Raw genomic sequence first — 25,091 nt, 5'->3', positions numbered from 1 at the left:
ATTTAAAGGGAACTGTAAATAAGAGAGTATTTTTATCTTTTTCTTCTGAATTAAAGTTAATTGCTTATATTGACTCAGATTGGGGAGGTGACCCTAATAACCGTCACTCCACCACTGGCTTTTGTGTCTTTCTAGGTGAGTCACTGATTTTTTGGCGATGTTAAAAGCAACAGAAGGTCTCTCTATCTTCCACAGAAGCAAAATATAGAGCCATGGCGTCCACTACCATGAAAATTGTATGGATTCAGCGCCTTTTATAAGATATGAGAGTTTTTATTAAAGAACCGACAAAGTTATGTTGCGACAACAAGAGCACAATTTATATTACCAAGAATCACACTTTTCATGAGCGAACAAAGCACATAAAGATGGACTGCCACTATGTCAGAGAAGAATACTTGAAGAAGGTCATTGATCTACCGTACGTGACGTCCGAATATCAACTGGCAGACTTCTTTACTAAGACACTTTGCTCGCCCAGATTCACTTCCTTCTTGGCAAACTTGCGGTTGTCACACAGTAAGTTTGAGGGGGGTGTTAAAATATAATTTAAAATCATCATTGTACACACACACACATATATATATATATATATATATATATATATATATATATATATATATATATATATATATATATATATATATATATTTCATTCATAATACCCCAAAAGGGTATTTTTGTAATTTCACCTTTTGCGCATATTCCCCTTGGAATGTTGCTTGTATTTTATTTTTATTTTTATTTTTTTCAAGATTGAAAATCGCACCACATTGGGGGCCTCACAATAGAGTCGTTGCCCCCCCCCCCCCCCAACGGTCACAAATGTGACCCCAACGACTCCTTTGGGAGCCCCCCATGTGGCTTCTTTTGCATGTATAAATAAGGGTGTTCTCCCCTTGTATTGAATAAGCTTGAGGGACTCAAGCATTCTCTTTTTATTGAAACACATGCCTTAGTGCATGTTTGCTATCTTTTCGCATTTGTGCGTAGTTGTTCAAGTGTTGTGTGAATGCCTTCGTGCACATCTTTTATAAAGCATTTGTGCTTGTATAAGTATTGTCTCTTTGTAGACATTTTTACAGAGCCCACTCGGTTCAGCTGTGCATAGCCTGCCTGTGGAGACCTGCGGCAGCACCTTCAGAGGTGCTCCCTACATAGCTGTGTTAGATTTTCAATCTCCAGGTCATTCCACGCGTGAGAGCTGAGAAACAGAGAGATAGAGAAAGGGAGAGAGAAGCTGGGGAAAAACCGATACCCTCTTACATTAGGGTCGGCTGCTGTGTATACTCATTTATATTAACATGCGATTACAAAAATTAGGGTACTAAAGTACCCTCATTACAATAAATTATATTACACAATGCCATTAATGAGAAGTTAATGTCACGGGTCTGGATCTCCAGATCCATGACCCGTAACAAGGGAAAACACTTCTTTTCACCCCCCCTCAAGTTGTGCATGATCTTGAACCATGAACAACTTGCCTTTTAACATCCAAAATCTGTCTTTTGTCAATCCTTTTGTAAATATATCCGCCACTTGATCTGTAGTTCGTACAAATTCAAGCTCAATCTCTTTCTCTTCTACCTTTTGTCTCATAAAATGCTGGTCTATTTCAATATGTTTGGCACGACTGTGATGAATTGGATTAAAGGACATACTAATGACACTCTTGTTGTTACACAAAAGAAGTGATCGATTCTCCTACTTCTATCAGTAGGTGTCTAATCCAAGTAGCCTCAGCAGTGGCGGCTGCCATTGACCTGTATTCAGCCTCTGTACTGGATCTGGCAACAACCTTTTGTTTCTTACTACTCCAAGAAACCAAATTCATCCCAACAAACACACAATAGCCGGATACTGATCTGCATTCATCTGGGTCTACTGCCCCGTCCGTATCAGAATAAACAGTGATCTCATGTGCATTTTGCCCATTTGTCTTTCACTTATATATGAGGCCATCCCCAACCGTTCCCTTCAGATATCGAAGTATCTGTTTAACTGCTTCCATATGCCCTTCACATGGTGCATGCATAAACTGAGAAACTTGATTCACTGAGTAGACTATATCAGGGCGAGTAAAAGTGAGGTATTGTAACATACCCACTGTGCTACGGTACTGTGTGGGATTATCAAATGGATCTCTGTCTTGAGAGCTAAGCTTTTGATGAAGAACGCTAGGAGTGCTCAAGGGCTTGCAGTCTTTCATACCCGCTTTATTGAGAACATCAATGGTATACTTATGTTGAGTGAGAGTCATCTCTTTAGAAGTACTGTCGACTTCAACTCCAAGAAAGTACCGTAGTTTGCCAAGGTCTTTCATTTTGAACCTCTGATTCAAGAGATGTTTGACTTCTTCAATGTGCTCATTGGAATTACCAGTGATGATGATATCATCCACATATATCAACAACAGAGTAATTGTGTCTTGGTTCTTAAATATAAATAAGGAGTGGTCAAGAAGAGATTTCTTAAAACCATATTTTTGTATTTCAAGAGAAAAGCTGTCGAACCAAGATCGAGATGCTTGCTTCAATCCATATATCGCCCTTTTTAGTCTGCAGACATATTTTGTAGGATTGCCTTCTGCGTAACCAGTGGGTTGTTCCATGTATACTTTTTCTCTCAAATCTCCATGAAGAAAAGCATTCTTCACGTCAAGTTGGCTAAAAGTCCATTGATGTTCAATAGCTAAAGAAAGTATGACTCTGATTGTCCCCATCCTCACCATTGGACTAAAGGTTTCATCATAATCCTGTCCTTGCTCATGTGTAAAACCTTTGGCTACAAGTCTCGCCTTGTATCGCTCTATAGTCTCATCTGGTTTATACTTTATTTTGTACACCCATTTCGAACCAACAACGTTTCTGTCAGGTGGTCTTGATACGGCATCCCACGTACCACATTCATGTAGAGCTTCCATCTCCTCATTCATTGCTTCAATCTATCTTCTGGAATTTGATGCTTGAGAGAACGTTGTGGGTTCATCTTCTTTATTCAAGACTGTTAAAAAGAATTGAAAATCTAATGAGAATTTTTCATAACTGACCCACCTTTCAATTGGATGGCGAGAACGTGTGGATCTTCTAGTATCAACGATGTTGGATGTAGAGGATGCGTCCATATCCGAATTAACTATGGTGGGCGGCTCTCTTTCTCGTCGAGTGTAGACAAGGCCTTTATACCTTTCTGGATTCAAAGTTGGGTCTGTATTTTCATGGGCAATCATTTCATCAGTAGACACAGGTTTCTTATCCTTTTGAGTGCAGTTTGAGCAAACATCACTAGCTCCTGAGAGAAGTTCATAATTCAACCAAGGATAATAAGACTCAACTTTAGGTTTTGATTCTGAAGAACTAGTACATCGAGAATCAAAATTCAATTTATCGAAGATGACATTTCTTGATATTTTGATGCGCTTGTTCACCGGATCATAGCACCTGTACCCTTTATAGTCATCAGCATAACCCACAAACCTGCACTTCAGGGCCTTGTCCTGAAACTTATGCCTCATTGAACTGTCAACATGAACATAGCATAAACAACCAAACACATGCAAATCATAGTAGTTGGGATGTACACCAAAAAGAGACAAGTAAGAAGACTTGTTTTCCAAAATAGTCATTTGTAATCGATTTATCACATGAACTGCAGAATGAAAAGCCTCTGTCCATAAAGTGATCGGAAGACTACTGTCATGCATCATGCTCATCGCACTCTCAACAATATGACGATGCTTCCTTTCAGCAATCCCATTCTACTGAGGTGTGTGTGGGCAAGACACCTTTTTCCTTATCCCGTTACTTTGAAGAAAGTTAGTAAAGTCAATGGAAGAGAATTCACCTCCTCCGTCACATTGGAAACTTAGGATGTTTTCAGAAAATTGGTTTTTGACAAAGGAATGGAAGTTTTAGAACAACTTGAAAGTCTCAGATTTTTGTTTCATGAAAAATATCCAAGAATAGCGAGAATAACTGTCAACAAATAAAAGATAATATCTAGTTCCAGATATAGAAGCAACTGGAGCAGGCCCCCAAACATCAAAACAAATAGTCTCAAAAGGTCTTGAAGCTCTTTTATTGATAGAATGAAATGGTAAAACATGACTCTTACATAAGAGACAACTAAAACATTTGTTGTCATTGACATTTATTCCTAAACTTGACTTGGGAATGAAGTTATTTGAAACAAGTTTTTCAATGAAACTACTACTGCAGTGACCTAGACGACCATGCCAAAGGTTTGGCTTATTGATTTCAGAGACACTAAAAACACAGGTAGGATTTTCAGAAGGCAACGATGATTGGAGCTTCAAGTTTGGGTCTGCAGAGCGAATATGTGCTGAAGGATCTTCTTGAAAGACATACATATTGCCTTGCCGTTTTCCTCTAGCGAACGTCTCCTTCGTGCAGAGATCCTTGACAAGAACAGAAGAGGGAGTAAATTCAACTGAGGCTTTGATATCATCAACAAGTTTAGAAACTGAAACGATGTTTTTCTTGATATTAGGAGCATAAAAAACTTTTGAAAGGTTGATGGAAGATTCGGGCAAGGGTATAATGGAGTTTCCAATATGAGAGACAGAGTGGTGTGATCCATCTCCAGTAACTATACTACTTCTACCAATGTAAGGAACAAGTTTTAGGAGCTTACCAGCATCACCAGTAACGTGAGTCGCTGCGTCAGAGTCCACATACCAAGTACCTTGCTCATTTTGTTTCAGATTCAATTCTGCTAAAGCTGACAACAATAACTCCTTTACTTCTCCGTTGGTCTTTGTACTGTCTGTGCCTCTTTTTGCTTCAGTTTGTGTTGATTTTCCTTTATTTAAGGGATTGAACCAGCAGTTAGCTTTGATATGCCCCTTTTTATTACACAGAAAGGGGGTAGGAATTGGCCTCTGTCTTTGTGGATTGGTATATGTGTTGGGTGTAGGCAATAATCCATGACCTCTTTGACCACTTCTCCCTTGTGCTCCCTTTCCCTTGATATCATACCTTCCTCGTCCTCGTGCATAAGTAACCCCTGTAGCAAGAACTTCTTGTGCCCCAGTATGCATAGATGATTCTTCAGAAAATCCCTTTAGATTCATCTCATATTGTAACAATTTTGCACACAGATCTTCAAAGTTGGGCAACTCAGGTAAACATAACAGGGAAGTGACAATCATATGATAGTCGTGTCCCAATCCACTGAGGGTTTGCTGTACCAAATCTTTATCAATTACTGTACTTCCAACAACTGCTAGCTGATCTGTGATAACCTTCATTTTGTTCAAGTATTCCATGATGGTCATGGAATCCTTTCTTAACATTTGAAATTCTCTTTTAAGTAACATAATCCTGGCCTGAGAAACCTGTATGTCTGAACAAGTCTGTTCCAAAGTTGCATGGCAGTGCAGTCATCTGGAATGGAAACAAGTACCTCTTGTGACAGTGTAGATGTAATATAAACAACTAACGCTTGGTCTCTTTTCATCCAAGCCACAAATTCAGGATTTCTAACATATACTGTAGTAGATTCCCCTTTGCTGTCCCTTTCTTCTCGTGATATGAACTCAAGAGGAACTGGAATAGATCCATCCAGATGTCCAGAAAGATCCTGACTCCTAATGAAAGGTATGATTTGCCTCTTCCAAGTCAAGAAGTTACCATTATTTAATTTTTCAGACACGAGTTGGCTGAGGAAACTTGAAGAAAGAACCAACTGGCTAGGAAGGGAATCCATGTTTCACAGTATTAAGAGTGTGTTCAGCACAATCTGCCTACAGTTTCTGTAACCTTTTTTTTTTTTTGCAGAAACTAATTCAGATCAATGGCTATCAGATTGCTGATTTGAAACAGAAATTGAATATCTATCAGATTTCTGATTTGTATAGGAAATGGAATATTGGATATGAAAATCACAAAAAAATTTGTGAATATGAATTCCCACTCGGTATTGACGCAATGCTTTTAAGCTAAAGGAGATAAAATGGTAGAAATGAGAGTGTATCAGCTTGATTAGATCTGATCAAGGGTGCAACTGGATCAAAATAGGGCCCCGATTGCGTGATTAGATCACGCTCTGATCAAGAACGATAAACAGGGTATATTGATGACAGAATGAAGAATGAAAGAAAAAGGTATATTCAACAAAGGGTTTGGGGTCGAAAATTTGGGCTGAGTCACTCAGTCCTCTCTGAGTTGACTCAGATTAGGTAGGAAGATAGTTTGATCAGATCTGATTAACGTCAGATCTGATCGAGTTCAAGAGACAGGGAAAAAAAAAGGAAGGAAGGCAAATCTGATTATCGTCAGATCTGAATGAGAAGAAAAGAATGGACTGGGTCAGACGTAAACAAAAAAAAAAATTCAGACGAGATGGGGAGACAGAAAAAAATTTTCTTTACTTAGAAGAGAAAATCGAGAAGAGATAGATCTTTCAGACGTACCTTTGAGATCGATTCCAATTTCAGCTGAAGCATCGCTCTGATACCATGTTAGATTTTCAATCTCCAGGTCGTTCCACACATGAGAGCTGAGAAACAGAGAGAGATAGAGAAAGGGAGAGAGAAACTGGGGAAAAACCGATACCCTCTTACATTAGGGTCGGTTGCTGTGTATACTCATTTATATTAACATGCGATTACAAAAATTAGGGTACTAAAGTACCCTCATTACAATAAATTATATTACACAATGCCATTAATGAGAAGTTAATGTCACGGGTCTGAATCTCCAGATCCATGACCCGTAACAAGGGAAAACACTTCTTTTCAAGCTGTAACACACATCCTGTGTGTTTCCTACGACACGTTAAGGCTGTGGTAGTAAGCCAGCTTAGGCCACAAACCAAGGTTGAATAACCTCGGGAAAGCTAAGGACTGAATGAATCCCTTGGCCTTTGCGAACCTCCCTTGAGGTTGAATAACCCCAGTACTTTGCCGGGTGATTCCCTCAAGTGGGGCATTCCTGCAACTGCACACTGATAAGAGGTGTAGCAAACATAGGTGCGTTGCATGAGCGTGCGCACAACGGACGCAACGCAAGAGAAGCAGCAAAGCGAGCATCACCGCCCAACATGCACACGATAGCACTACCCGCACCGCAAGCGCAGTAGCGCACATGCGGGCACCTGTGCCACAATAGCCAAACCTCATTTGTACACGTGTCGCTCGTGAGTTCTCAAATTTTATGGGTTGCTGGATGACTGTATAAGGATCTGCGTGTCCAAATTTGGCCAAGTACAGTGGTCTATAAGTAGGGCTTGTACGCCTGAATTTATTAAGCTTGTAACCTAGCTTTAGAGCTAGATGACATCCCTTGCTCCCAGCCTTGTGATCTTCTTTTCCTTTTGTGGTGGGTGCTCACATGACCAAGGCTGGACTTTCTTGATAGTGTACCCCATGCGCCAAGAAATGAGCACGGAGGTTGGGAAATCCTAAGGCACTTTGGTCTTGTGTTGGTTGACAAGACTATTAAAGGCTCCCAAGAGGCTCTAGCCCTCGAAGGCAAGATATTTTCTATTAGAGACCCTTTCTTGCTTCGGGTCCGACCAGCCAGATTCGCCCCAGCCAAGACCCACCCAGCTGGGACTGCACAAAAGGAGTTTCCCTTTCTCCAAGGACTCCTAGAGAAACCCACCCAGCCTAGAGTCCTACCCAGGCTGGGACTCTGGTGGGACGCACCCCCTAGAGTCTTCTCTAGGGTAGAAACTGTGTATTTTTACTATTTTGCCCTCTTGTATTTCTATAAATAGTTGTATCTTGCTTAATTTATTTTAATGAAATTTATTCAGAGATTTCTCTAAGCTTTGTTCTTGGTTCATGTTTTTGTTTTATAAGGAAACATATTTCCTCATTGTCTCTCTTTTATGCCTGTCATCGACCCAGAGGTAGCTCCTTTTTTTTCCTCCCTTGTCGTCGACCCCACAACGCTACACGCCCCTCCTGCTTATGGTGCACGCCTCTCTCTGGAGTCGTGCCTCATGTCTAGCTTGCCAAAATTCGTAAGACCGTCATCCGTGGGAGTTTGGGTCCTAACATTGCCCACCGATCCTAAGGAGGTCCCATCATTGACCAATGGTCACCACAACCCCTGTTCGCATATTGGGCATCTAGATTTGTACTAACAATATGTGGGAGCCTCCCACACCTCGTAACAAACATCCAAGGTCAGATCGAAAAGCCTAGCAATCCCCTTAGGGCTTGCTTGGGTCGTTTGAGGTCTCGACACTATTGGGGAATTAGTAATCCTCTTAGGGTTCTGCCATGTGCGTTGAACGTACCGGAAGCACGTTCCTCATTGTTGTTGGTCCTTCCTGTAATGAGATATGCGAAAATATAAAGAGTGCTATAAGCACTTGCAATGTCCTACAATGGACAAACAAAAGAGACAATAGCCAAGTCCACTAAGGGACAATACATACACAAGCCTTAAGAAAGGCAAAAATATAAAAACCTCTTTATTGAGAGAGAGAGAGAGAGAGAGAGAGAGAGAGAGAGAGTTCTTAAGCATGAAGAAATTACAAAGGGGTTCACCCCTATTTATACAAAAAGAAATGAGAAGAAGGGAGGCCACATGGCCTCAAAAGAAGAGCCAAAAAGGGGGATCCCATGGAGTCGTTGGGAGCCCCCTGAAAAGAAGTCGTTTCTGGTTCCTAACCCAAGTCGGGTATGGACCCGATTTCTGTAGTGGATCGGATCCAGATCCAAAGTGATAAATGTCTGTTGTAAATGTGTATATTATTAGAGGGTATTTTAGTACCCTAAAAAGGTTATGTATTAGTTATATATTAAACCTCTAATACAATGAAAAAAAAACACCCTGGAACCTATTGACGTGTTTTGCAGCCTCTTCTTCCTCTTTTCGTTTTTCTCTTTCCTGCACAGGTGAACGTGGAGGTCTTCACGTTTTAACATGGTATCAAAGCAACGTTGAATGCTGGGCCGGAGATTACTTTCCAGAAAGAACGCCCCTATCCAACTCCAACTTTGCGTGCGCCTTCTTCCCTTTCTCTCTATTCTACTTCGGCCCTGGTAAGAACCCGACTTTTGGGTGCGTCTCCTTCTCTTTTTCAAATCTGGTAAAAACCCTCTCAGTGTGCGTCCTCTTCAGCGTGCGTTCTCTTCCTTTCCTTTCTGTTTATCTTCTTCTCTACTCTTTTTGACGTCAACGTGTCCTTATCTTCTTCATAACTGATTCTCTTATAATCAGTTAACTGATCCCAGAGGTGATATTTGTTCACTTAGATCTGCGTATTCAGTCGTTAAGATTAATGCTTGTGGTGTTTCTTGTTTTTCGAATTATTAATAGTCCTGTTTCATGTTTTATCAGATCTGAAACCACTTCCACGTTTGATATTCATTATTGAACTGCTTTAAGTCTGGATACTATACACTCAAAGATCAATATTGTGCTGCCTCAGTTTGCAACATTCTATTTCACGTTTTGACATTCTTTTGTGCGATATTCAGGCCTTGTCTTGAAAACTGTTTAATCAGTTACCTCTCTGGTCATACCCGAATATAATACGTCTGCCTTAATTTAAAAAAAAAAGGCAGGATACTCGGGTGACTGAATTTTTGTTTGATTCAAACTTTTCTTTTCCTTTTTTTTTGCCAATGCACTCACCCTTCCAACAGTCAGGCCTTTCCTCCAACTTTGTTAGCCAATTGGTCTCTGAAAAGCTGAATAATTCCAACTTCTTGACTTGGAAAAGGCAAATTGTTCCTTTTATAAGGAGCCAGGATCTCTCTGGTCATCTGGATGAATCGGTCTCAATCCCTCCAGAGTTCACCTCGCAGGAAAAGACATACGATAAAGGGGCACAATCCATCGTTCTTCTAAAAAATCTATATTATGTTGCTTGGATGAAAAGGGATCAAGCATTAGTGGCATACACCACCTCAACACTCTCACATGAAGTTCTTGTTGCCATTCCCGATGATTGTTCAGCCAAAGAGTTGTGGGACAAGTTAGTTCAGACATATTCACAGATCTCTGAAGCAAGAATTGTGTTTCTCAAGCGAGAATTTCAAATGTTGAAGAAAGATTCGATGTCTATTATGGAGTACCTGAATAAAATGAAAGGCATTACAGATCAACTGGCTATTGTGGGATGTCTCGTCAGTGATAAAGACAAAGTGCAGCAGACCTTGAGTGGATTAGGGTTGGACTATCATGTTCTGGTGACATCCTTGTTATGTCTCCCGGAACTTCCAAAATTTGAAGATCTTCGTGCAAAGCTACTACAATATGAAATGACCCTGAAAGGGTTCTCTGAGGACACCCATGTTCATTCAGGAACTCAAGATGTGCTGGCCACGGGACTGACTTATGGCAGAGGCAGAGGAGGAAATTCTTTTCGAGGAAAGGGAGGACAAGGGAGAAATGTCTTTGGTGATCGTGGTATCCTTCCAATGCCCAATATACAGGAACAAAGGCCTATTCATACCTGCTTCCTATGTAATAAGAAAGAACATATTAAGGCAAATTGTTGGTTCAATCCTCAAAATAAGAGAAAAACTCTACAAACAGAGGCTAAGAAGGATGGAGAAGTAAAAGAGTTGTTATTGGCAGCCTTAGCAAGCTTAAATATGAAACAAAATGATAAAGGCATATGGTACATCGATTCTGGAGCAACGACACACGTCTCAGGTGATGCGGGTAAACTCTTAAATCTTAATCCTTATGTTGGTAAGAGTAGCATAGTCACAGGAGATGGTTCTCATCACTCCATCTCACATATTGAAAATGCCATTATACCTATGTCCAAGTCTTCTCTTAATCTTTCAAATGTTATTCATGCCCCTAATATCCAAAAGAACATTGTTTCTGTCTCAAAACTTGTTGATGATGTTAATGCCTCAGTTGAATTTACTCCCTCCTTTGTTTATGTCAAGGATCTTCACACGAGGGAGACGAGGCAACATGTACATCTTCCAAGAAGATCCTTCCTTCGTTGTTCATTCTGCTGATTCATCCTTGAAGCCTCAATATTCGTCTTTTGTTCCTTCTAAATATGTGTTTGCCATCTCTGAATGTAATAAGCCAACTCTTTGGCATAGTCATTTGGGTCATTGTGGTCGTCATTTTATTGAAAAACTTGTCTCGAATAATTTCATTCCTAAGTCCAGTTTGGGTTCAGAAGCTAGTGAAATAAAATGTCCTAGTTGTCATTTATGTAAGAGTCATGTTTTGTCTTTCAATTTAATTAATAAGAGAGCTTCAAGGCCTTTTGAGACCATATGTTCTGATGTCTGGGGCCTTGCCCCATTTGCTTCTGTTTCTGGTAGCAAATATTACCTCATTTTCATTGATAGTTATTCCCGCTATACTTGGATATTCTTCATGAAACACAAATCAGAAGTTTTTGGATTGTTTCAAAATTTTCATTCCTTTGTCCAAAATCATTTCTCTACCAATATTCTCAATTTCCAACGCGATGGAGGAGGGGAATTCTCTTCCAGTGATTTTGTTAGTTTCCTTCAACATAATGGGATAAAGAGAAGAGTGTCTTGCCCACATACACCTCAACAGAATGGAATTGCAGAGAGAAAGCATCAACATATTGTTGAGAGTGCAATGAGCATGATACACGAGACTAATTTACCTATCATTCTATGGACATAAGCTTTCCACTCTATAGTTAATGTGATAAATCGATTGCCCATGACCATTTTAAAAAATAAGTCTCCTTTCTTTTCTTTATTTGAAATACACCCTGACTACCATGAATTACGTGTGTTTGGATGTATTTGCTATGTTCATGTTGACAACTCATTGAAAAATAAGTTTCAGGACAAAGCATTGAAATGCAGGTTCGTGGGATATGCTGAAGACTATAAGGGGTATAGGTGTTATGATCCATTGAGCAAACGCGTCAAAATATCGAGGAATGTAGTTTTTGACGAGATGAACTTTGACGATCTGCCCGTTAATCCAAGTTCATATTGCTAGTTCAGGTCTCAGTGTTGAGGTGTACGATCCATGGTTAAATTCAGAACTCTTCTCCAATGCTAGAGAAGATTGTCCTAAAGATTGCAGCCAGAAGGAGATATGTCAAGAGTCATCAAATGTATCCCAAACAGAAGAGGTTACCACACAAAACTTGGAGCCAATAAGGTATAAAGGTATTGTATACACCCGGCGAGAAAAAGAGCAAGAGCCCTCGTCTTTTTCTTGTGACAATGATTCTGGTCCTTCTACTTCCGCTCCACAGATGTTGGACAACATCAGAAGATCCACCCGGGCCCGACATCCATTTGACAGGTGGGTAAGTTATAAAAAATTTTCATTGGATTTTCAATTGTTCCTAACATCCATAAAGAAAGAGGATGAGCCTCTCACATTTTATCAAGTTGCAAACTCTAGAAGATGGATCGAAGCAATGAATGAAGAAATGGAAGCTTTACATGAATGTGGTACCTGGGAAGTTGTACTTAGACCACTAGATAGGAATGTAGTTGGGTTGAAATGGGTATACAAGATAAAATATAAACCAGATGTGAGCATTGAAAGGTATAAAGCTAGACTTGTAGCCAAAGGATTCACATAAGAACAATGACAAGATTTTGATGAAACCTTCAGCCCTATTGTTAAGATGAGAACCATTCGTATTGTGTTGGGCCTTGCCATTGAACATGGATGGACGTTGAGCCAGTTAGATCTTAAAAATGCATTTTTACATGAGAACCTAAAAGAGGAGGTCTATATGGAACAACCCATCGGGTATGCAGAACTGTAAAAGTATCTTCAACAAGATACTTTAGTCGATAACGCAACAACCTTAAGAATAAATGTGTGAACATACACACCCAAGAACACTTGTGCACAACAAACACAACACACCGAATCACAAATGTGCACTTGCACCCATAAGTTTCATAAACACTAAAGAGGTTGGGCTATAATCCCAAATCCCTTGAAGAAATACAAGAGGAGCTGCCCATATATATAGGGCTTTGGAGGAGGCCTTGGGAGGGGCTCCACATAGTCGTTGGAGCCCCTCCAACGGTCACAAATGTGACCGTTGGAGGGGTCCAACGACTAGTGGGTTGGGCCCCTCCCAATGCATGTACAATGCATTAAATGCAAAAGAAAAAATAAATAAAGAAAAAAGAAAAAAGAAAATACAAAAAACATATTCTTGAAAAAGAATATGTGTAAAATTCCTAAACTACCCTTACTATGACTATATATATTTTATATATATAATTGGTAAATACATATACATATATTACATATATGTATATGTATTACCTTATATATATAAAATATATATACGAAATTACAAGTTTGATTACATAATTTAACACCCACCCTCAAACTTAGGGCAAGATGACCGATAGTTTGCCAAGAAGGAAGTTGAACCGCGGAGCGCACAAGGCTTTAGTAAAGAAATCTGCCAACTGATATTCGGACGTGACATAAGGAAGATCGATAACTCCTCGGAGATATGCTTCACGAACATAGTGACAGTCCATTTCGATGTGTTTAGTCCGCTCATGAAAGGTGTGGTTCTTTACAATGTAGATTGCACTTTTGTTGTCGCAGTATAGCTTGGTGGGTCCTTCAATTTTGATTCCCATGTCTTCTAGCAGTTGGTGAATCCAAACAATCTCCATGGTAGTAGTGGCCATGGCACGATATTCAGCTTCAGTTGAGGAGAGCGACACCTTTTGTTGCTTCTTGCATCTCCACGAAATTAGTGAGTCTCCTAAGAACACACAAAAACCAGTGGTGGAGTGACGGTTATTTGGGTCACCTCCCCAATCTGAGTCAGTATAAGCAATCAATCTTAAGTCAGAGGAAGAGGACAGAAAAACTCCCTTATTTAGAGTACCCTTTATGTATCTTACGACCCGTAAGATGGCACTCATGTGAACGGATGTAGGCGCATGCTGAAACTGGCTTGCAGTATGGACTGCATGGGATATATCTGGTCTGGTAATACTCAGATACATCAGAGATCCTACAAGCTGTCTGTAGGGTGTAGGATCCAACAGGGGAACTCCATCATCAATTTTCATCTTTGCTCCTACTACCGCAGGAGTTTCACAAAGCTTCTCATCTGTAATACCTGACCTGTCAATGATCTCAGAAGCAAGCTTAGTTTGAGATAAGAAATATCCTCTAAGAGAGTATGCCACTTCAATTCCCCAAAAATAAGTTAAAAAACCCAAGTCAGACATTTCAAATTTATCTTTTAAGATAGATTTTATACTTTTAACCCCGTTAGAATCACTCCCAGTGATGAGCATGTCATCAACATACAGAAGTAAAATTACAATCCCTGCATTGGATTTTCTAACAAATAGGGCAGTGTCAGTAAAACAAGAAGAAAAACCATTCTCAATCATAACAGAGTTAAATCTATCATACCAAGCCTTGGGAGCTTGTTTTAGGCCATAGAGTGCTTTATGAAGACGAAACACCTTTCCCTTAGGAGTCTCCATTCCAGAAGGAGCATCCATGTAGACTTCTTCGCTTAAATCGCCATTTAAAAAGGCATTTTTCACATCCATTTGATAGATGTTCCATTTGTTGATAGAGGCAACGGTTATAAGACATCGAACAGTGACCATACGAGCTACAGGAGCAAAAGTTTCTTCATAGTCAATTCCATATTCTTGACTATATCCTTTTGCAACCAAGCGAGCTTTATACCTTTCAAGGGATCCATCACTTTTAGTTTTTACTTTGAAAACCCATCTGCACCCTATTGTTTTATTGCCTTTAGGAAGATTTTGGAATTCCCAGGTTTTGGCTCTTCTCAGAGCCTCAAGTTCATTATCCATGGCATTAATCCATTCAGGGCATTTACGTGCTTCTTCAAAATTTCTAGGTTCTATATAAGAGTGGATGGCACTAAGGCAGGCTCTATATCTTGGTGAAAAAGAGTCATAGGAAATGAACCTAGAAGGAGGCCTTCTACTTCTCTCAGTTCTACGAGGGATCACTTCATTCTGAGAGGCACTGGGACTGGCATCATTATATCTATCAAGAGCACTCTTAAAGTTGTTTTGATCTCTATGAGAGTAGGTGATAGGGTCTCTAGGTAAATCAATAGGTTGATGTGACGAAGGAGACAAGGAGATGTTTTCCTCAGTTTCAAGTTCATTTGGGTTACTTTGATCTGACTCATTATCACTAGTATCATCGTCCTTATCCAATAAATCAAATAAAAAAGAATAATCCATATTTTCATTATGGGGGTCACAACATTCAAATCCACTAACATTTTCCAAAAAACTCACGTTTCTGGAAACATACAATTTATCACTTTTGATATCATAACAACGAAACCCCTTTTGGGTTTCAGAATAGCCAAGAAAGGCACAAGGAATGACTTTTGGAGAAAGTTTGTCATTCTTATCAGTAAGAACAAAACACTTACACCCAAAGACCCTTAACCTGCTATAATCAGGTTCCTTATCATACAGTTTTTCAAATGGAGAAATTTTGTTTAAATTTTTTTGATGGAAGTCGGTTTATGAGATAGACAGAGGTAAGGGCTGCCTCAGCCCAAAGATTTTTTGGAATGTTTTGAGAAATGAGCAAAGTCCTAGTTGTTTCAATGATGTGCCTGTGCTTTCGTTCGGCTAACCCATTTTGTTGAGGGGTTTTCGGACATGATTTTTGGTAAAGAATTCCAAAATTTTCAAGATAACTCTTAAATTCATTTGAGAGGTATTCTCCTCCAGAATCAGACCTAAAGATTTTTAAACATCCATTGAATTGATTTGAAATCATCATGTGAAAACTTTTAAAGGTTTAAAAAACTTCATGTTTATGTTTAAGGAAATAGATCCAACAAAACCTAGTATAGTCATCCACAAAGATCACATAATATGAAAAAACCCCTTTTGACATTACCGGAGCCGGTCCCCATACATCGGAATGGACAATTTCAAATGGTTTTGTCGTAAACATGGATCTTTGAGGAAAAGGCAAACATTTCATTTTCCCAAGAATGCATTCATTACACAAAAAGTCACTTTTACAAAGATGTTTAACAAAAGGCAAATACGAGATTTTAACAATATTGGGATGACCCAATCTCTTATGCCATACATGAATGTCTTTGTTTTGGACGACGTTGCAAAATTGACTCTTGGGAACTTGAAGAAAATCTACGTAGTAGAGGTCTCCTCTTCTACAGCCTTCCCCAATCAATCTCCCGGACTGGCGATCTTGTATCCAACATTTATTAGAAGAAAATTTTATATCGCAACCATGGTCCGAGAGTTGGGAAACGGAAAGAAGATTTAGGTTAAGGTTTGGGATAAAACGAATTTTTGGAACAAAGAAGTCTTGTTTTTCAAAATTACCTATTCCTTTAATCTCAAGAGATGTACCGTCCGCGGTTGATACAAAGGATGGAAAAGCATTTTTAGAAAAATTTGAAAGAGTGCAATAACTAGGGGTCATGTGAAAGGATGCCCCGGAATCTAAAAGCCAAGATGTCTTACCGGGGGAAGAGGATGACATAGCGGCTCCGGAAGTACCTCCCTTGAGAAGAGGTTGAAGGGCTTCCACGATTTGTTGAAGAGAAAGAGACTCACTTGATAAAGAGGGTCGTTCTTCAACTTGAGATGCCATAGCCGTTGCAATCAATTTCTTCCATTTAGGACACAAGGGTTTGATATGTCCGGGTTCTTTACAATGATAGCAAGTTACTTTGCTATAGTCTTTTTTTGCCATACCGATCATTTCCTCCTTGACCTTGATTCTTGAAATGAGGTCTATAGGTCCTCATGTTATTTCCCGATCTTGACACGGCATTAGCCATTTCACCATCTTCTTGAGTAGAGGAAGTAACAAGAATGCTAGGATTATTTTTGCCAATCCCCATACGGGTTTCTTCACCACTTAGCTTGGTGATAACATCTTCGAGTGATGGGGATGTGAAGGCGGAGAGAAGAGAGGACCGAACTTGTTCAAATTCGGGTCTAAGGCCATTTAAAAAATTGAAGAACCGGTCTTCTTCAAGTTGTTTGTGCCTTAATTCGATTGCCTCACCACTCCATTTAGGTTCAAGGATTGCGAGCTCGTCCCAAATAGAGGATAATTCGGCAAAGTACTCCCGAATGGTCATGTCATTTTGTTGGAGAGTCAAAGCCCTCTTTTGGAGAAAGTACTTGTGGGATAGATCTCTTGAGGTGTACATTTTCTCAAGATATACCCAACCTTCGGAGGCCCTTTTAAATTTGATGATGTTGGCATTTATCTTGGTCTCAACGGATGAGAAAATCCAAGATAAGATCTTGAAGTTCTTCATTTCCCAATCATCATGTTTCTTAGAATACTCTTCAAGGGCCTTTTGTCTTTCATCCCCTTCAAGGATCTTAATATCCCCTCCCACAACAATGGTAATTTTGGGTTCCGGTTCCGGTATGGATCCATGAACGTAACCCCAAAGCCCCTTTCCTTTAATATGGGCTTCCATATTACCGGCCCAAACATGATAGTTTGAGCCATTAAGCTTAAACCCAAGAGAGAAATGGGAGTCTTTTTCGCCCATTAGAGAGGAAAGAATGCAAAAGATAGTATGTACCTTAATTACTTTTTGCGTCTTTCTTGACAAAAGAGGCTCCTAAAATATTGCTCGAAGAAGATGATCCTCTTTGATTTCAAAAAGCTTGAAGGCACGCTTCCCGAGGAATGCAAAAGAAGGCGAACCGCAATTCTTCTTCTTCAACGAGGCTCTGATACCATGTAAAAGTATCTTCAACAAAATACTTTAGTCGATAACGCAACAACCTTAAGAATAAATGTGTGAACATACACACCCAAGAACACTTGTGCACAACAAACACAACACACCGAATCACAAATGTGCACTTGCACCCATAAGTTTCATAAACACTAAAGAGGTTGGGCTATAATCCCAAATCCCTTGAAAAAATACAAGAGGAGCTGCCCATATATATAGGGCTTTGGAGGAGGCCTTGGGAGGGGCTCCACATAGTCGTTGGAGCCCCTCCAACGGTCACAAATGTGACCGTTGGAGGGGTCCAACGACTAGTGGGTTGGGCCCCTCCCAATGCATGTACAATGCATTAAATGCAAAAGAAAAAATAAATAAAGAAAAAAGAAAAAAGAAAATACAAAAAACATATTCTTGAAAAAGAATATGTGTAAAATTCCTAAACTACCCTTACTATGACTATATATATTTTATATATATAATTGGTAAATACATATACATATATTACATATATGTATATGTATTACCTTATATATATAAAATATATATACGAAATTACAAGTTTGATTACATAGTTTAACAAGAACAAGATGTCAATCATTATGTATGCAAGTTGAAAAGAGCTTTATATGGATTGAAGCACGCTTCTCGGTCTTGGTTCGAGAGTTTTTCGTTGGAAATACAGAAGCACGGTTTCTCCCGGTCTCTTCTAGATCACTCATTATTCATCTACAATGAACGAGATATAACCACTTTTCTGCTAATATACGTCGATGATATTATCATCACAGGAAACTACAGAAGCCATATTGTGGAAGTAAATAATATATTAAATCAGAGATTCAAAATGAAAGATCTCGGTGATCTGCGATATTTTCTTGGGGTGGAAGTTGATAAAACGTGTGATACACACTCTTACTCAACACAAATACACGATGGATATTCTTAGTAGAGCAGGCATGAAAGATTGTAAGCCATTGGCAACTCCAAGCATCGTCCATAAAAAATTGAGTTCTAAAGAAAGGGATTTATATGAAGATCCCACTAGATATCACAACATCGTGGGCATGTTACAATATCTGACCTTTACTAGACCTGACATAGTCTATTCGGTGAATCAAGTATCTCAGTTTATGCATAAACCTCATACATCGCACATGAAGGCAGTTAAGCGAATACTTCATTATCTAAAAGGTACAGTTGGTGATGGGCTGGTGTACAGGAAAAGTGAATTAAATAAAGGTGGTCATGAAATCATTATATATGCTGATGCTGATTGGGCGGGTGACCCAGATGAACGACGGTATGTATCTGGTTATTGTAGTTTCATTGGATCCAACATGGTCTCTTGGAGTAGTAGAAAGCAAAAGGCAGTTGCTAGGTCAAGTACAGAGGCTGAGTACAGATCGATGGCTGCTGCGACTGCTGAGGCTACGTGGATAAGACATCTCTTAACAGAGATGGGAGAACCGATTGTTCGCTCACTTCTGTTGTGTGATAATCAAAGTGCCATCAATATGTCCTTTAACCCCATCTATCATAGTAGAGCAAAGCATATTGAGATTGATCAACATTTCGTCAGAAAAAAGGTTGAAGAAAAAGAGATTGAACCTATGTTTGTGCGAACTGAAGAGCAAATTGCAGATATATTCACCAAAGGACTGACAAAGGACAAATTCTGGTTTCTAAAAGGCAAGTTGTTCATGGTCCAGGACCATGCACAACTTGAGGGAGGCTGAAAAGAAGTCGTTTCTGGTTCCTAACCCAAGTCGGGTCTGGACCCGATTTTTGTACTGGATCGGATCCAGATCCAAAATGATAAATGCCTGTTGTAAATGTGTATATTATTAGAGGGTATTTTAGTACCCTAAAAAGGTTATGTATTAGTTATATATTAAACCTCTAATATAATGAAAAAAAACACGCTGGAACCTATTGACGTGTTTTGCAGCCTCTTCTTCCTCTTTTTGTTTTTCTCTTTCCTGCACAGGTGAACGTGGAGGTCTTCACGTTTCAACACCCCCAACGGTCACATTTGTGACCGTTGGGGCCCTCAACGACTCTATGGTGGGGCCCCTTTTTGGTTATTGCAAAAAGGAAAAAAATAAATGAATTTAGAAAAGATAAATTAAAATATAAAATAGTTGTTTTCTAAAACAACTATGTGAAAAGACAAAAATACCCCTATCGGGTATTACATACACACACACACACACACACACATATATATATATATATATATATATATATATATATATGTACGAATACATGTTTTAATACCCCCTTCAAACTTTATGGGGAGATGAAGGAAAGTTTGCCAAGAAGAAACATGAAGCGGGGAGCAGAAAGGGCTTTAGTAAAGAAATCCGCCAACTGATATTCTGAAGTGACATATGGAAGAGTAATTATTCCTCGTAAAAATTTATCCCGAACATAATGACAGTCCATTTCGATATGTTTGGTGCGCTCATGGAAGGTGTGATTGCTTGCAATATATATGACACTCTTGTTGTCACAACATAACTTTGAAGTTCCAGCAATATCACCCCCCATGTCTTTGAGAAGACTGCAAAGCCAAACTAGTTTCATTGTTGTGGTTGCCATAACCCGGTATTCAACTTCAGTAAAAGATAGCGAGACTTTTTGTTGCTTCTTGTATCTCTAGGCAATTAAGGAATCTCCTAAACAGACACAAAAACTGGTAGTTGAGATTCTATCATTAGAGTTACTTCCCCAATCTGCATCAGTATAAGCAAGAAGATTTAATGAAAAAGATGATAAAAATAACCCTTTATTTATAGTGTTTTTGATGTATCGGATGACCCAGAGCACGGCGCTCATATGCACAGTTGTAGGAGCATGCTGAAATTAGCTTGCAGAGTGAACCGCATGAGCGATGTCTGGTCGGGTGATGGTTAGGTAAGTGAAAGATCCAATGAGTTGTTTATAGGGTGTGGGATCTTCCAGAAGAACCCCGTCCTCCAACCTTAATTTGGCATTAATGACCTCTAAAGTCTCTACCTTTTTATCATCTGAAATGCCAGACTTGGTACATATATTTGCAACAAGCTTCATCTGTGACAAAATATATCCTCTAGGAGAATATGTCACTTCAATACAAAAAAAATATCTAAGGAAGCCTAAATCAGACATGTCAAAATTATTTTTTAACATGGTTTTAACATCGACAATATTATTTTGATCATTCCCAGTGATAATCATGTCATCAACATAAAGTAATAAGATAACAATGCTAGTACCTACACTTTTAACAAATAAAACAATGTCAGTATAACAGGAGTAAAATCCCAATTTAACCATGATATCATTAAAACGATCATACCAAGCCTTGGGGGCTTGTTTAAGACCATATAAGGCTTTTAAGAGTTTGACCTTGTCCAATATTAATTCCGGGTGGTGGATCCATATATACTTATTCATTTAAATTCTCATTTAGAAAAACATTTTTCACATCGAGTTGATATATAGGCCATTTTTTGGTTGATGCGACAACTATTAGAGTTCTGACACTAGCCATTCGGGCTACAGGAGCGAATGTTTCCTCATAGTCTATTCCATATTCTTGCGAATATCCCTTCGCTACTAACCTGACTTTATATCTTTCTAAGGACCCATCGCTTTTAGTTTTAACAAAAAGACCCAACAATATCTAATAGTTTTTTTTATGCGGAGGGAGTTTGACTATTTCTTAAGTATTAGACTTTTTTAGCGCATCTAATTCTATTTTCATTGCTTCAACCCAATGTGGTAGAGTTTTAGCTTGATTATAATGAGCGGGTTCATAATATAATTGTAAGGTTATCAAACATGCCCGATAATTGGGTGCTAAAGACTCATAGGATACAAACCTATTAGGTGGTATTGATTCTCTAGAAGAGTGCCGAATGGGGGGCTCTTCTGAAGATTCGAAAATTCGAGAGTATTTCTCTAAGGCACTAATAGGCCTTTCTTGATCTCTTCAGGTGTAAACATTAATATTTTCATTACTGGTACCATTACTTAGTGATGACACATCAAAATTGGACACATCACAAGTGTCTTCTATACTTTCAAGATGATTCATAGAATCATCATTTGTCATCAATAAGATCACGTAAAAACATATAATCACTTTCATTTGATTTTCCATTTTTTCAAAACCATTCTCATCTTCTAAGAAAGTTATATCTTTTGAAACATACAACTTGTCATTTTTTAAATCAAAACACCTATAGCCTTTTTGATTTTCCCCATAACCTAGAAAAACACATTCAATTGCCTTTGGAGACAACTTATCTCTCTTATGTAAGAGAACAAAGCATTTACAACAAAAAATACGGAGGCGATTGAAATTCAGAGAGAATTTAAAAAGTTTTTCATAAGGAGAGGCATTCTTTAATTTTGAGGAAGGCATTCTATTGATTAGGTATGTTGAGGTTAAGACAGCTTCGACCCAAATTTTTTCCAGAATATTTCTAGAGAGAAGCAATGTTCTAGCAGTTTCTATAATATGCCTATGCTTTCTTTCTGCTAGTCCGTTTTATTGTGGAGTTCTAGGGCATGGTTTTTTGTGACAAATTCCATTTTGAGTTAAATAATTTTGGAATTCATTAGATAAGTATTTACCACCGGAATCTGTTCTCAAAGTGGATATATTACTTTGAAATTGATTTTGAATTTTTATATGAAATTCTTTAAAGGAAAACACTTCCGATTTGTGACTAAGAAAATAGATCCAAACATATCGAGTAAATTCATCGATGAAAGTGACATAGTAGGAGTAACCCCCTTTAGACATGACCGGAGATGGAACCCAAACATTTGAGTGCACCAATTCAAAGGGTCTTGAAGAAAGAAAAGTTTTAGTTGGAAAATGAATATACTTCATTTTTCCAAAAATACAATCTTTGCAATTAATGTCTTTTTCGTTACAAAATTTGTTTCCAAACGGAAAAAGATACAATTTTGAATAGCTTGGATAACCAAGCCTTTTATGCCAAGTTTCAATAATTTTTTCTTGGACATAAGAACAAAAATAGTTTGTAGGAAGGTTTAGAGGATCCATATAGTAGAGCCCCCCCCCTTCCTATGGCCTGCCCAATCCGCTTCCCGGACCGAAGATCCTGCACAAAGCAACCATTAGATGAGAAAGATATTTCACATCCATGGTCGACAATTTGGGAGACCGGAAAAAGGTTTAAATTTAGTTTTGGAACAACTCTAACTTTTGGAAAAAAAAGATTTTGAGAATTTTTTGAGTTTAGAGTTTCAATACTAGAAATTTTCAAAAAAGTTCCATCGGCCGTAGAAACACAAGAGCCTTTTAAATTGGTGCAAACATCGACTAAAGCATTTTCATGAGGGGCCATATGAAAAGATGCTCCGGAGTCTAAGATTCAAGTGTACGTACCGGGTGATGATGTAGACGCAATGGCCGCACCCGATGTGGAGGAAGTAGCTTTAAGGATTTGTTGAAGAGCCATGGATATTTGACCAAGGGTCTCTTTGAGATCACCATTTTTGCCTTCATCTTCTTTGGTGGTAGATTATTCAAGAGAGGTCACCTTAGGTTTGAAAGTTCCATTGAGCTTTGGGCAAGCGGGTTTAATGTGACCCGACTCATAGCAATGATGGCAAACAATCATTTTTCTTCCTCCATTGTAGTTTCCTTGTTTACCAAAGTGGGGGGGAGGGTTATAGGTTTTTACATTGTTGCCGGGTTTGGATACGGCATCATCAACATTCTTACTCATGCAAGGCCTTGTTTCTTCTTGAGTGATTTTGGCAATGACATCCTCTATTGGAGGAAAGATAGATCTATGGAGAAGTGATGACCTCACTTGCTCAAATTCAAGACGTAACCCAAATAAGAATTGGAACAATCGATCTTGTTCCATTTGCTTTTGTCTTAATTCGACATCTTCCATAGCAACCCATTTTGGCTTTAAAAGAGCCAACTCATCCCATAGTGGATTTAAAACACTAGTAATCTTGAATACTTGAATCACCTTGTTTGGTGGTTCAAATTTTTTCTTGCAAAAAATATGCTCTTGCAAGATCCTTTTGGGTATACATACCCTTTATAAAAAACCAAGCCTCATTGGGCCGGCGAAATTTAGCTATATTAGCATATACCTTGAGTTCAACATTGTTCATGAACCAAGCAAGGATTTTTGCGTGATTGCTTTCTCAATCTTCAACTTCTTTTTGATGATTTTCAATGACTTTGAGGCGAGCATCTCCTTCAAGAACCTTTTCTTGGCCACCTTCGATCTTAGTGAGCTCCAATCTAGGTTCCGGAATGGAACCCATAACATACCCCCAAAGTTTCTTACCTTTGAGGTTCTCCATAGCCGATGCCCACATCATGTAGTTCTTTCCATTGAGTTTAAAGGATAGGTCAATTTTTGCTTCCATAATGCCACCAAGAAGGGAGACAATAGATGAGAAATATACGTACCACGCTTTTTCCTCTAAGAACCGAGTGACTCTGATGCCATGTAATGAGATATGCGGAAATATAAAGAGTGTTATAAGCACTTGCAATGTCCTACAATGGACAAACAAAAGAGACAATAGCCAAGTCCACTAAGGGACAATACATACACAAGCCTTGAGAAAGGCAAAAATATAAAAGCCGCTTTATTGAGAGAGAGAGAGTTCTCAAGCATGAAGAAAATACAAAGGGGTTCACCCCTATTTATACAAAAAGAAATGAGAAGAAGGGAGGCCACATGGCCTCAAAAGGAGAGCCAAAAAGGGGGCTCCCATGGAGTCGTTGGGAGCCCCCAACGGTCACATTTGTGACCGTTGGGGGCCCCAACGACTCTATGGTGGGGCCCCTTTTTGGTTATTGCAAAAAGGAAAAAAATAAATGAATTTAAAAAAGATAAATTAAAAAATAAAATAATTGTTTTCTAAAACAACTATGTGAAAAGACAAAAATACCTCTATCGGGTATTATATATATATATATATATATATATATGTATGTATGTACGAATACATATTTTAACACTTCCACTATGGGTGACTTATAGAGGTCACCCTTTATGTGTTGAGACTCCCTACGACTGTACCAACCTACTGTGAGCATTTGAGAGACTTCAAGACCCGAACGTGCGGTGGGTGTCCCGCCGCAAGCGCTAAACGAAGCCCTGAGTGACCCGATTGCACAAGTATGCGTCGGATTTGGACGTTGAGAGCGTGGGCCGCACCACTTAGTGCCCAATTTTGTAATTTTAAAATTATTAAGTGTACTTTTTATGACTTAATCTTTTTATCATACAGCCATATGTTCAATTAAAATATTTTGCCCTCTAAAATATGTTGTATACATCACCGAGAAAGACCTTGAACTGTAAGATGGCCACTTGCACCTGTACTTCCCACAT

General features: G+C 38.9%; 1 protein-coding gene across 3 annotated transcripts in view; it reads right to left on the bottom strand.

Annotated features, from left to right (window-relative positions):
• Positions 1 to 25,091, bottom strand: part of LOC149833230 (Tetratricopeptide repeat (TPR)-like superfamily protein) — a 147,627-nt gene that overhangs the window by 24,443 nt on the left and 98,093 nt on the right. The gene's annotated exons all lie outside the window — the stretch shown is intronic.

Source organism: Nuphar pumila, chromosome 7 (genome assembly GCF_984573655.1).
Source record: "Nuphar pumila chromosome 7, dmNupPumi1.hap1.1, whole genome shotgun sequence".
Taxonomy (NCBI): Eukaryota; Viridiplantae; Streptophyta; class Magnoliopsida; order Nymphaeales; family Nymphaeaceae; genus Nuphar; species Nuphar pumila.
Note: the sequence above shows the minus strand (reverse complement) of the source record. Positions and strands in the feature narration are given on the sequence as shown.